At 40.2% G+C, this 12,319-nt stretch overlaps 1 protein-coding gene across 1 annotated transcript in view; it reads left to right on the top strand.

Annotated features, from left to right (window-relative positions):
• SCAF8 (SR-related CTD associated factor 8) overlaps positions 1 to 12,319 on the top strand; it is a 242,353-nt gene that overhangs the window by 127,618 nt on the left and 102,416 nt on the right. The gene's annotated exons all lie outside the window — the stretch shown is intronic.

The following is a 12,319-nucleotide window of genomic DNA, read 5'->3' as shown; positions in this document are numbered from 1 at the left end:
CAACCTGGTTTCCTCCAAATGTGTTAGATTCCAACATATTCAGCTAACTCCAGCATGAATAGTAGTGTACTATATCTGAAGGGTGCCAGGCGGAGGAAGACTAAGACACACATAGCTTGGCATGTCACAATTCTCCATGGGATAGTACTCAAGGGACCAACTTTCCTCTTCATGTGGTACCATCACAACACTGCACTCTTTCCTAATATTTCAGCATTACAACCATTACTTTAAACATCTCTTCCTGCATATGTGTATTTGGCTACCTTCTGAGTTTTACAGGGCCAGCAGCATGTGAAGGCCAGAAATCAGAGAGTGTATACACACATGTGCACCAGCTCTGCTTTATATTTACTTAGCAGGGAATAAAGAGCACTGCATTGGCCATTTTCTGATAATCTGAGGTAGAGCAAGGCTATTTATTAGGACTCGAAAATAGAAGGGAATGGTAAACCACTTATGAGTATTCTCTACCTGAAAAATACTGAAAAGGGTCACCAGTGCTTTATGGGATATGATGGTTCTTATATTAAGTAAAGGTATAGCTCTATGGTAGACTTTCAGAGTGTTGTTTCCTCTGATGAGCCAAGGTATCTCTTTTATGCTTTTTGTGTTTCTCCCTTGACAAGTTCCTGAAGAAATGTTTGCATTCTGCTGTATTTTTCAGGAAGTTATTTGAGGAAAGGAATGTAGAAGTAATATTTTGGTGAAGAAAAACTTAAATATATATGCCTTTTTCTAGGGTCTGATTTCTAATAATATTCATGCTGTTCCACATGTAACTTTCTCTTAAGCTTAGTGCAATTTCCAAGTTATGGCTGTGTAGTTTAAAATATTAAAATAGTTTCCAGCTGATAAATTGTTTTTGTGGCTGAACAAAGCAGTAATAAAGGTTTTAATTGGCCCATTTCAGGAGTCCGATAGTGACATTTGGAGCTTACCGAGTGCCTTTTAAGTATTTGCAGCTAGGTCTGTTTTCAGATTGTAAAAATATTTGTCCTTTTATACAGTAAAAACTGTCAATTAGGTAATGATGCAAATATAATGCAAACAAATGTCTGGTTCATTTACATCTGGCCCATGTGTAACTTATAAAGACAACAGGGGAGGGCCCAGTCCACCAATTCTAGAACTATTCCTTTAAAAAGAATTTTTAAAAACCATACAATGGCCACACTAGCTAGGGGAGTCGAGGAGTTGCAGTCTGAAAGAAACTTTTCCAAATTCAATCTAGTTCTCATTACAGAGGTGAGGAGCATTGCACCTCTTGCAGTTGGGTGATCTATGCAATTGTGAACACTGTCTGGTCCTAAATTGCCTGTAGCAATGCCCACTGATGAGTGGACTTATTTATTTATTTATTTATTTATTTATTGATTTATTGATTTATTGATTTATTGATTTATTGATTTATTGATTTATTGGACTTATATACCGCCCCATAGCGCTACAAGCACTCTCCGGGCGGTTTTACAATTTTTTTTATTATACAGGCTACACATTGCCCCCCCAGCAAGCTGGGTACTCATTTTACCGACCTCGGAAGGATGGAAGGCTGAGTCAACCTTGAGCCGGCTACCTGGGATTTGAACCCCAGGTCGTGAGCACAGTTTTAGCTGCAGTACAGTGTTTTAACCACTGCGCCACGAGGCTCTTCAAGAGATCTTTCCTGGAACCCTTCAGTGAGAAGAAAAATCAACTTCCCTGAAGGGGGATATGCCTGCTAGTATCAGTCTTTCCCTACAACAGGCTTAGGCAATACTGTATATGTCTCTTGGCCTGATCTCATGCAGTCCTTGGACTACTTTCTAAAGCCCTTTGCAAATGGTGAGACTTTTGCAAGGAGGGCCTGTCCCTCTCTCAGTGCAGGTTATGTGAGGAGAAAGAGGGAAATTGATGAAGGGGTGGCCAACAGAAAGAAAAGGGGTGGACTTGCCTATTCTGGGAAATGGTCCCTCACAACAGAGAGACTGAGTCCAAGAAACTGTTGCTTTCGTTGGGAAAGGGCGGGTTGCCCATCCTACCCATGTAGCTGCAGGAAGGTTTCTGTGTATATTCTGGTTGACCTCATAGTTTAATCAACCATGCCCCAGAATCATTGGCAATGGGCTGGGGTCCTCTGGATGATAAGTTAATGTTGAAAGGGTTCTATGGAGAGTGAGAAAAAGACAAAAGAAAATCTTTCCCTAGCGTGTTGTTAGTCTGTAAAACTCCTAGCCACAAAATGTGGTGATGGCATCTGGCCTAGATGCCTTTTAAAGGGGAATGGACAGATTCCTGGAAGAAAAGTCCGTTGCAGGTTACAAGCCATGATGGGGACATATAATCTTCAGGCTTAAAAGGAAGGTACCTCCAAATGCCAGATGCAGGGGAGGGGTATCAGGAGACAGGTATCTAGTTGTCTCGTGTGCTCCCAGAGTCATCTGGTGGGGCCCTGTGAGATACAGGAAGCTGGACTAGACAGGGCATTGGCCTGATCCAGCAGGGCTCTTCTTATGTTCTTATGATGCTGACACTCTTTTGGGAATAAGACTTAGCACCTTTGATAGTTCCTGTAAATTCTGGAGTGGATTCACCACTCCTGCAAAACCGGAGTGACCAGTTTCCAGTGGTTAAATGCCCTTAAATGTCCACTTCTGTTTGAAACCTTAAACAGCTGATTCCCATTAGTGAACAGGCAACACTGGAGGTCACACAAATAATGCAATGAGCTGATGCGGTGTATATTAGCCCTGTCTATAGTAGATCTAGCTGGCTTGACAACTCCCAGCCTCTGGTTGGGAGTTTGATTCCCCACTGGGCTTCCTGCAAGTAGAGCCAACCTGTGTGGGTGTGGACAAGCTGCGTACTCTCAAGGTGCCCCCAGAAGAAGGGAATAGTAAACTGCTTCTGAGTATTAATTGCTTGGAAACCCCTGAAAAGGGTTGTCGTAAGTTAGAATTGACTTGACGGTACATTGTTGTTGTTGTTACAGTAGATCTTTTTAAATCAATGGTACTTTAATTAGGTATGACTAGAAGGTCACATTCATTTCAAATGGATCTATTCTAATAGGACTGATGTTAGATTTAGCTATAGATTCTCAGCCCTGAGAACACTTCATAGCCAAGAAAATATTAAAGGACCATTTCTCATAGCTCACTTCATATACTATCCACACACAGCACCAACATTTTCCTGTTGTAGCCCTAGAGAATGAGACACAGGTGTGGCATTTGAGATAAAGATGGACAATGGACATATCCAGAATGGGTGCAATACATTTTATGAAACAATCCAGATGTATTTAGAGCCTCCTCTGGGAAATCATTTCTTTCCTCTCTCTACACAATATACATTTCTAACTATCAAACTGACAGTGCTCATAATATAAACAATTAAAATGTATCACAAGCTGATTTACGTGGGAGACACCAATGCATACGTTATTGACTCTTAACGCCAACAATGCTTTTTTGCACTATGACAAATAAAAGAAGCTAAAAGTGTAAGCACCATTTTTGGTACACCTCTAAATCAAATGGTTGGGGCGAACAACAGAGGAGGACTGTTGGATTCTGCTTGCTAGTTTCCCAGCAGTATCTAGTTTACAGTACAGTGGACCCTCGACTTGTGAAATTAATCTGTATTGGAACGGTGGCTGCAGGTCAAAAAGTCTGTAGGTCGAGGCTCCATTGACCTAGGTACAATGCATTGAAAACCGATTAATCCGTAACCGGCCATTTTTGTTCTGTTTTTGTTCCATTTTAGTTTTTTTCTGGTCTGTAGGTCGATTCTCCGGCTGCAAGTAGAACCTAAATTTTGCGGCCAGAAAAGTCTGTAACTCGAAAAGTCTGTAAGTGGAGCTGTCTGTAAGTCGAGGGTCCACTGTACTGGATAGTTAAACCTTGATTTGATCAAACCTGGTAATTGCTGAGCTATAGCAAGGGAGACCTGAAAAAGAAAAGCTTGGTGGGCCCTCCAATTGGCTGTCTGTGTTACAAGAAATACAGTATTTGGCTGCCAATGTATTGTAGAAGCATGCCATACAGAGTTATAAGAATCCACTATTTATTTATTTTTTTAAAATCATGGAGGATGGGTGAAGTGCCAGATGACTGGTGAAGAGCTAATGGTATAGCTATCTTCAAAAAGGGCAAAAAAAGAGGAATCATTACAGACCAGTCACCCTGACATTTCCCAGGGAAAGTTCTGGAGCAAATTATAATGTGGTCACTCTGCAAGCACCTTGAAAACAATGCGACCAACGTGCATTGCCAAACTAATCTTACCTCATTTTTAAATCCCTGGTAGATGGTGGGAATGCTGTAGATGTAATATATCTTGACTTCAACAAAGTCTTTGATAAAGTGTCCCATGATAGTCTGATTAGCACACTAACTATGGGCTGGATACAACAACTATCAGGTTGATACACAGTAGGTTACAGAACCATACTCAGAGAGTGCTTATTGATGGATGCTTCTCAAACTAGGAGGTAACAAGTGAAGCCGTCTGTAAGTCAAGGATCCATTGTACAGTGGACCCTCGACTTACAGACGGCTCCACTTACAGACTTTTCGAGTTACAGACTTCTCTGGCCACAAAATTTAGGTTCTACTTGCAGCCGGAGAATCGACCTACAGACCAGAAAAAAACCAAAATGGAACAAAAATGGACGGTTACGGATTAATTAGTTTTCAATGCATTGTAGGTCAATGGAGCCTCGAACTACAGACTTTTCGACCTGCAGCCACCGTTCCAATACAAATTAATTTCACAAGTCGAGGGTCCACTGTAGAAGCCAAGCCCTCCGAGGAAAGTCTGAAAGAACTGGGCATGCAGTCTTCAGAAAAGAAGACTGAGGGGAGATATGATAGCACTTTTCAAATACCTGAAAGATAGTCATACATTGGAGGGGCAGCCTCTATTCCTGATAACACCAGAGTGCAGGACACATAATAATGGGAAATTACAGGAAGCCGAATTTTGTTTGAATATCAGAAAAACCTTCCTAACCATTAAAGCAGTACAACAATGGAACCAATTACCTCAGGAGATGGTAAGCACTCCAACACTGGAGGCATTCAAGAGAAAACTGGACAATCTTCTGTCAGATCTTCTTTGATTTGGTTTCCTACACCGAGCAGGGGGGTGGACTTAATCATCCTATAGGTCCCTTCCAACTCTATGATCATAATACTGTATAACTGAAATAAATCACTTTCAGAGAGGCATAATCAAAGGTTTTCAAAAGGACTTCACTTTGCCTGTACCCTGTGTAGTTCATATTATTAGCATGTGTGTTTGAATTTCTGTCATACCTGCACTATTTCATTTGTGCCACTTCTTGCTGTCACTCTCTTATCTTCAGAGTTTTCAACCAGAAGCTGTTCTCCCTAGCTACAAAATGGAGGCTCCGTCTGTTGAAGCAATCGGTTTTTAAAGGGAGAGAAAGAAAATCCCATGGCATTGGAACAAGGGCATCGTTTGGAAGTTTTTGTGCTCTAGCTAAATCTGCTTTTGAAAAGGCTTTCCTAAGCATCTGGACAAGCCTGTCTTTGTGAGCGTGCATGAATATTTACAAGGTCTACCCTCCTTCTTTCCTTTCCAAAGTTTCAAAGGCAAGCTTTCAAACTTCATTGTCCTTTGGAGCCTTCAGATATTCTGATGCAAGGCAGGGCTGGCTTCCTACATAATATTAGATGACTTTGACAAGTTGAATCAATTCAGCACCTCCACAATTAGAACAGTATTACGTTCACGTTCAAGTAAGAAGAGTTCCTTATTGGGCAATTTAAACAAAAAGAACATCTGTTTTGACACAATTTTAGACTTCATCTTAACTAAGTCAGGTGGCTGATACCAGATAGTTTAGCTATTGGGCGTGTTGCACCTAGAAGCACAGTGCACACACATTCAGGGTTACAGCAAGAATTTCAGAGGGGAAAAAATCCAATGACACTTTCATGAGAATTGGCAGCTAAGAAGCAGGGTCAGGATAGTCCCCAAATGGTACTGGAAAAACACAGACCTTTACAAGTTTAAAACTCAGCTGAGAAAGCTCAGTGTGTGGCATTACCTTAATTGTATTGAAATCCATATTTCACTCAGTAACATTGTGTACCCAAATTGAGAACAAGACACTGAGTGCTCAACTGCATGACTATTATTTTGTTGTTAAAGCTGCTTGTGATAAATATTTAACTAAACCACATATTCATACGGGGGGGGGGGGAGCAAAGAGGAGCTCATTCAAACTTTTATAAAGTACAGACTGGCAGCTATATAACATGCACAGATGTTACCAAAACAATGCTTAGCCTTTGAACAGCATATTAAAGTATTAAATATTCAAAGCCATTCATCTACTTTTGCTTGGGATGTTTGAAAAGTTAAGTATTGCAATTGTTCTAGTGGGCGCTCAGTTATAAGGAACAGCTGTTGATCTCAGCCTTCATCTTAGGCCCAACTGTCTACATTTGTGGCATACTAGACATTAGCTTGATCCTAAATTAAGTTAAGGCAAACGTGGTTCTCAAGTCCCACATGTGGGCCCATGGGTCTCACAGTTGTTCACACTGGTCTCAGGTCTTGCAGATGGAGAGAAGCTTGGATCTTAGGTCCCACTGTTTATATTGGTGGAATACTGGATGTTAGCTTCATACTACACCAAGAGAAAGAAATTCATGAAAATAAGATTTATATTTCTAGATATATGCAATGTAGACATTGCTGGTTCTCCAGCCCCAAGACAAAAGTCAAGTAAAAAGGGGAAAGGCAATCTTTGTATAAGCAAAACCTGAAACTTTGATGTGTGAGAGGCTTTGGGATAACAACAGTATACACAGTTAGTTATTTTCTCTCCTCTGTCCTAGCCTGTGTTGTTTAATACGCACTCTGGTGAAGAGTTTTGGAGAACATGAGGGCTTTCTCACAGTTTGGCAATGTTTGGCTTCATCCTTGTAAAAATATCACCTAGCTGTGGATTTGGTTATAGTTTTCTGGTTACTGCTTATGCTTCTACTATTTGCATTAATCATCATGTTCAGCATCATCACACTTTATGGTGTCCATGGGGTGCACTTTACTCACCACAATCTACAGTGACGGCTTATACAGTCCACAGCTTAAGACATTCCTACCCAAGGCTTAATAATAATTGTGAACCGTCAAGACAATTCCAACTTGTGGCGATTCTTGCCAAGGTTTCCTAGGTATAAAATATTCAGAAGTCGCTTACCACTAACACTAGCCCTAACCCTTTTTCTGGGAGCACCCTAGAACCGTGCAGCTTGCTCAAGGCTACATATGGTCGCTCTTTTCCTGAGAGGTTTCAGTGAGGAATTACACTCTCAGCCTCTGGCTACACAGCCACATACACATACACCAGTTCACTGAACTCTCCAGCCATCCCATTCCAAGGCTTAATGACTTTTTTAAAACGACCATAACTTTATTAAATAACCAGAACAAAAACTATGACACAAATGTCATTCTTTGGGCAACATTGACTCAAAAACTATTGGATGAAGACCCTAAAAATGGAGGTACAATTTAACATGAGAATAATGCGCTGGCAACCCATCTATGTCATGGCATGATTCTCACGTGCCACATTACTATTCATCATAACACATTTTAAGTCAGAATATATCCCCATGAATTCAGATAGACCTACTACTAGGTAAGGGTATATTGGATTGAAAACTGAGGATATCATAGATACCAAGAAGCGGGGTATGTTTCAAATGAGTACATTTATCAAAGTCCCTGGATGAGATGTCTTTAGAGATATTTTCCCCCCTACTTGGTTCCATTTTAGCAGGTGTGTCTCTACCTTTGCTTATTTAAAAAGAGGAAGAATATGGGAGAAAAGTTAGAAGATAAGGAAGGAGATGGACCCAGTAGGTTTTTGTTGGATCCTGGTGAAGAGCTTGGAAAAATTCAATTTTTGTTTTTAAGGTTTCCCAAATTCTAGTTTGCTGTACTTACAAGGTTTCTTATCAGCAGTAGTAAGCCAGATGACTAACCAGCAGGGTATGAACAACATGACCATACTCTATACTTGAACCTCAGCATTATTTAATTTCTTGAGGTGGTCTGTTCCTCTTTCATGGTGTTCTCATTTTACAAATATCCAGCCCCCTGAAATCTACTACTTCCGTATAATTTCCACCAATTACTTGTAGTCCTATCTACAACTAAATCTTGCCTGCTCCATTTTCTGTTTGACAGCCCTTATGTTTTTTGAAGCCTGCAACCACCTCTCTCCTGCTCCAGGCTAACCATGTAAAGCTCTTTCAACCATGCCTCTGAAGAAGAAAGGGCTCGCTTACCTAGTAGCAACTAACACACCTGTTCACCATGAAGCTTATTTTCTTCTATGTCCAGTAGTCATCTTTGTATTTCAATGTGATTCTTCATGTTAGCACAAGGGGGAGATCTCGTTCAATCTTATCCCTCATGTGAGTGCACTGCCTTTTTCACACTCCTGCTACACCCGGTGCACATCGCATAGACACTCAAACTAGCTCGTTACCCTAACAGGGGAAACAGAAGCATACTGTCCAAGCATTCAAAACAGTTATTCCTTTTTGTAGTTGTTTGCAATCCCCTTTCTCTGTAGGTTTTTGACTGAGAAACTGTGAACATTTATATAGTCAATAGCTCTACACTAAATCTGTTTTTACTATTAACTTTGAAATAATAATTTAATGAGACCTCATCACCTCTTTATCCCATTTGCCTATCCAACATCAAAGCAAAATTATTATACTCCTCACACCACTCAAGTATTTACTGCAAGTTCTGCACACAGTCACACTTTTTGTGTTCCATAAAAATGAAGATACAGAAATCTGCCAGTTTTGTTGAACTCTTCAGAATTTCATCACCAGCATTCTCAAGATCCACATTAGGGTCTGAGGCATTTTACACCTTGCCACATGGAAATACGGATATATTTTGATACTTTTATGCACTTTTACTCATTTTTTCCCTTAAAAATATATTTTTTAAAATATACATGTATTTTTTGTGTTTTGCCTATTTACTAAAGTGTGGTTGACCCCGAATACACTGATTTTTAAGGCATGCCCATTCACTTGCAAATATTATAAACAAGAAAATGGGGAGAAATGACAGTCCCAATGAAAGGAAACCAGAACATCCATGTGGGCTCCCATTAATAGTCTCATAAACTACAATTTACATTTTCAGAAAACCTTGGTTAATAAGCAAATTGTCTTCTGTCCCCAGAAAAAAAACAGTGACAAAATCCTCATTGTAGAAGTCTTTAAAATAACTGAAGTGTTGCCTCAAATCTTTACTGATTCAAATCTGACCATAGGAAATGGAAGAAATGTAGAAGGAATACTGTCTGACTCTGCACCTTAAATATTAAGCAGTTTATAAACTGAATGTGGACTATGCAAAAACGTCAAGTTATGATGCATCTGTAAATCTTTGAAGCACTACAGGAATCACTAAGATTTTTGCCCCAACAAATTAAAAAAGCTACTGTTTTCAAAAGTGTTACAATTTTTGTGGTTGAATTCAGAAACGGGATTCAGTGATGTCTAATTCCTTTATGTGATAACAAGTACACTGATTTATGACTCCAAATGCAAATTCAGCAATAGGGTCGCAATCTCCATGATGGTGGCTGCTGGGACCAATGGACTGTGGGGGAGGGGGAGGGGTATAACCCTAATCAAGTAAAGGTCTCCTGGCTCTGTGTAGGCAGGTGATAATGCTCCTACATAGAATACTGTATTTCATAGTAGAAGGCTTGATTGTACAAATCATTTCTGACTTTTCTTGACTGTGAAAATTCATTTAGCAGCTGGTGTTTTCCTTCTTCAAAATGGCTTGTACAGCCCTTTCCCACATTTTCTCTCTGTGGATTTTCCTGATATATGTAACTCCTCCACTATCCCCTATGAGTAACTGCTGCTGCTGGGCTGCTAATAACTACTATAATGGCACTGCTTGTCCATCCTAATAGTCTGAATAGACATTGATAGCACCAGCACATTGGCTACCGTTCTTTAAAAAGCACACATTCAGAAGCCTTGGTTTCTTCCCCTCACTTAATTTAGTATCAAGCTTGGTTTCTTTGTGAGGAGAAACTGCTATCTGGATTCAAAAGCCATGAGAACACTCATCGACTTCAGCATACATAGAATGGCTGAAGAGTTAAGACATTGGGTTACAATAATACTGATGCATGCTTTTCACAGTACAAGGTTGCTTCCATTTAGAAAAGGACATGCCCAATACATTGTTGATAGGTGTGGGGCTGGCTGCTATTGCAGGGCTGTGTATGTAGTACTGATTTAGGAGGTAAGGGCTCAGACCTAAATAAGTGTGACTTCTTTTGGTTCCAGCAGATTTGGGCCAGATACTGTACAAAGTGTGGCCCATTTGGCTTTAAAGGAAACTATACAAATGATTGTGCTGTCTAAACTCTTCACCACAATGTTCAATTCAATTAGCGATTCACTTACACAAGGGTGTGGTGGTTGTATAGCCCAAATAATTCCAAACGACTGGAAACATTTTGTTTTATTGAGTCTCTTAGGATGCTGGTGGTATGTATTTGCCAAGGATTGCCGCTGTTTCCCTCCTGCTGAAGAATAAGGCAAGAGCACGTGCTTGAGGACTAATGGAGGGCTTACCCTATTTGCAGGGAGAGTGGGGAAATATGGGACATTGCTCGCCTTCAGCTCTGGTCAGTCCTGAACAGCATAGTATAAGAAGGCCCACAAAATCTAGAAATGCTTTTCTAGCAGTACAGGTTACTAAGTAAGCAACATCCCCTTCCCTGAGATGCAGGTCAAAACCTGAGACTAGAAGGTGGGCTCTTCTGAGGTCACGGGTGTGAGCCCCTGCATTATCACAGACTACGGGGTGGACAGGGTTTGGAAGAGGGGGTGGAGATGTTTCTGGCGTAGCTGACTGTCAAGAAATCACTAGAGAAATGGGCACGATAAAATCTGATATTACAGGTAATATTGTAACCCAGAACCGGGGGGGGGGGGGCAGGGCTTTTTTCCTTCTGTTTTCTTTTTTCTTTTTTACAATTGTGTCTGGCATATTTAGTGCTTGTTATTATTCCTGTTAGAATTAACCTTTCTCATAGCCCTGACAACATGTGGGGATTTTTCGGAGACTCTATACCTCTACCAGAACTTCAAACCAAACACTTCAAAGAATAAGCCAGAGGTCAATCATAGAATACAAGTCTTGTGCATAAGGCCCCCAAGTTCCATCCATAACAATCTCCATATTATTTATTTATTTATTTATTTATTTATTTATTTATTTATTTATTTATTTATTTATTTATTTATTTATTTATTTATTTATTTAACTTATATGCCGCCCACACTACCCAAAGGTCTCTGGGTGGCTGACAACAATTAAAATACAGTAAAAGATAAGACAATTAAAATTACACACTGGTTGCCATGGAAAACCCCTCTTTCTGAAGCTACAGAGGAGAGATACTTCCACCCAAGACAGACACTGTTGGGCAAAAGAGATAAGCAGATTAGCCAGGCTAAGAGCAGCTACCTGAGATTCTTTATCAAAACTTAGAAACACTCAGAATCTCCCAACCAGCATTTGGCCACAATGACTGCATGATTCTGGCAGCTATAGCAGGAAAAAAGTAACTTTTCCAAACATTCTCCCTATGTGCCATTTTTATATGCACATTTTGGGGGATGCCCAACAATTAAACTGTAGGCGCCTAGTAATTTATATCAAACCATTCAATGTTTGCCTCTAAATGTTTTTTAAATCATGCAAACTTTTTTTTAAAATGTTGGGTTAAATGATCTAGAAGGCCACAAACTCTGCAACTCACATCTTGCAGGGGTCACACTTTATATGCCAAGGACCATGAAACCACTATGAATCATTCTTGGAATGTATTGATTTGTTTAATTCATCTGTTGTTCTGAAATGACTCATTTCCAACTGGAGATCAGAAACACCATTTCATGATGGGAAGTAGGGGAAAGAATTTTCCAAGAGTTACTTCACAGGCTACAGTTTTGAACTCCAAACAGAGAATAGCCAGAGACAGGCAATATTGTATGTGTGCCCTGGATACTCATAGTTGTGGGTGCATGTGAAAAGGTTTCCCTACAAGCTCCCAGTCCCACATGTCTGTGCGGCTGAACAACCTCTGTTGAACAGGGTGAGCACCCCCTCCACGCACAATAGTATTATTTATACATCATAATACAAATATGTTTCTGTATTAGAAAAACTAAGCAAGCTCCTCAAAAGTTCTTTATTCTAAGCTGGAGCGGCTCATGGATGTGGG

Source organism: Pogona vitticeps, chromosome 1 (assembly GCF_051106095.1).
Source record: "Pogona vitticeps strain Pit_001003342236 chromosome 1, PviZW2.1, whole genome shotgun sequence".
NCBI classification, from domain to species: domain Eukaryota; kingdom Metazoa; phylum Chordata; class Lepidosauria; order Squamata; family Agamidae; genus Pogona; species Pogona vitticeps.
This window is presented reverse-complemented; position numbering and strand designations above follow the sequence as displayed.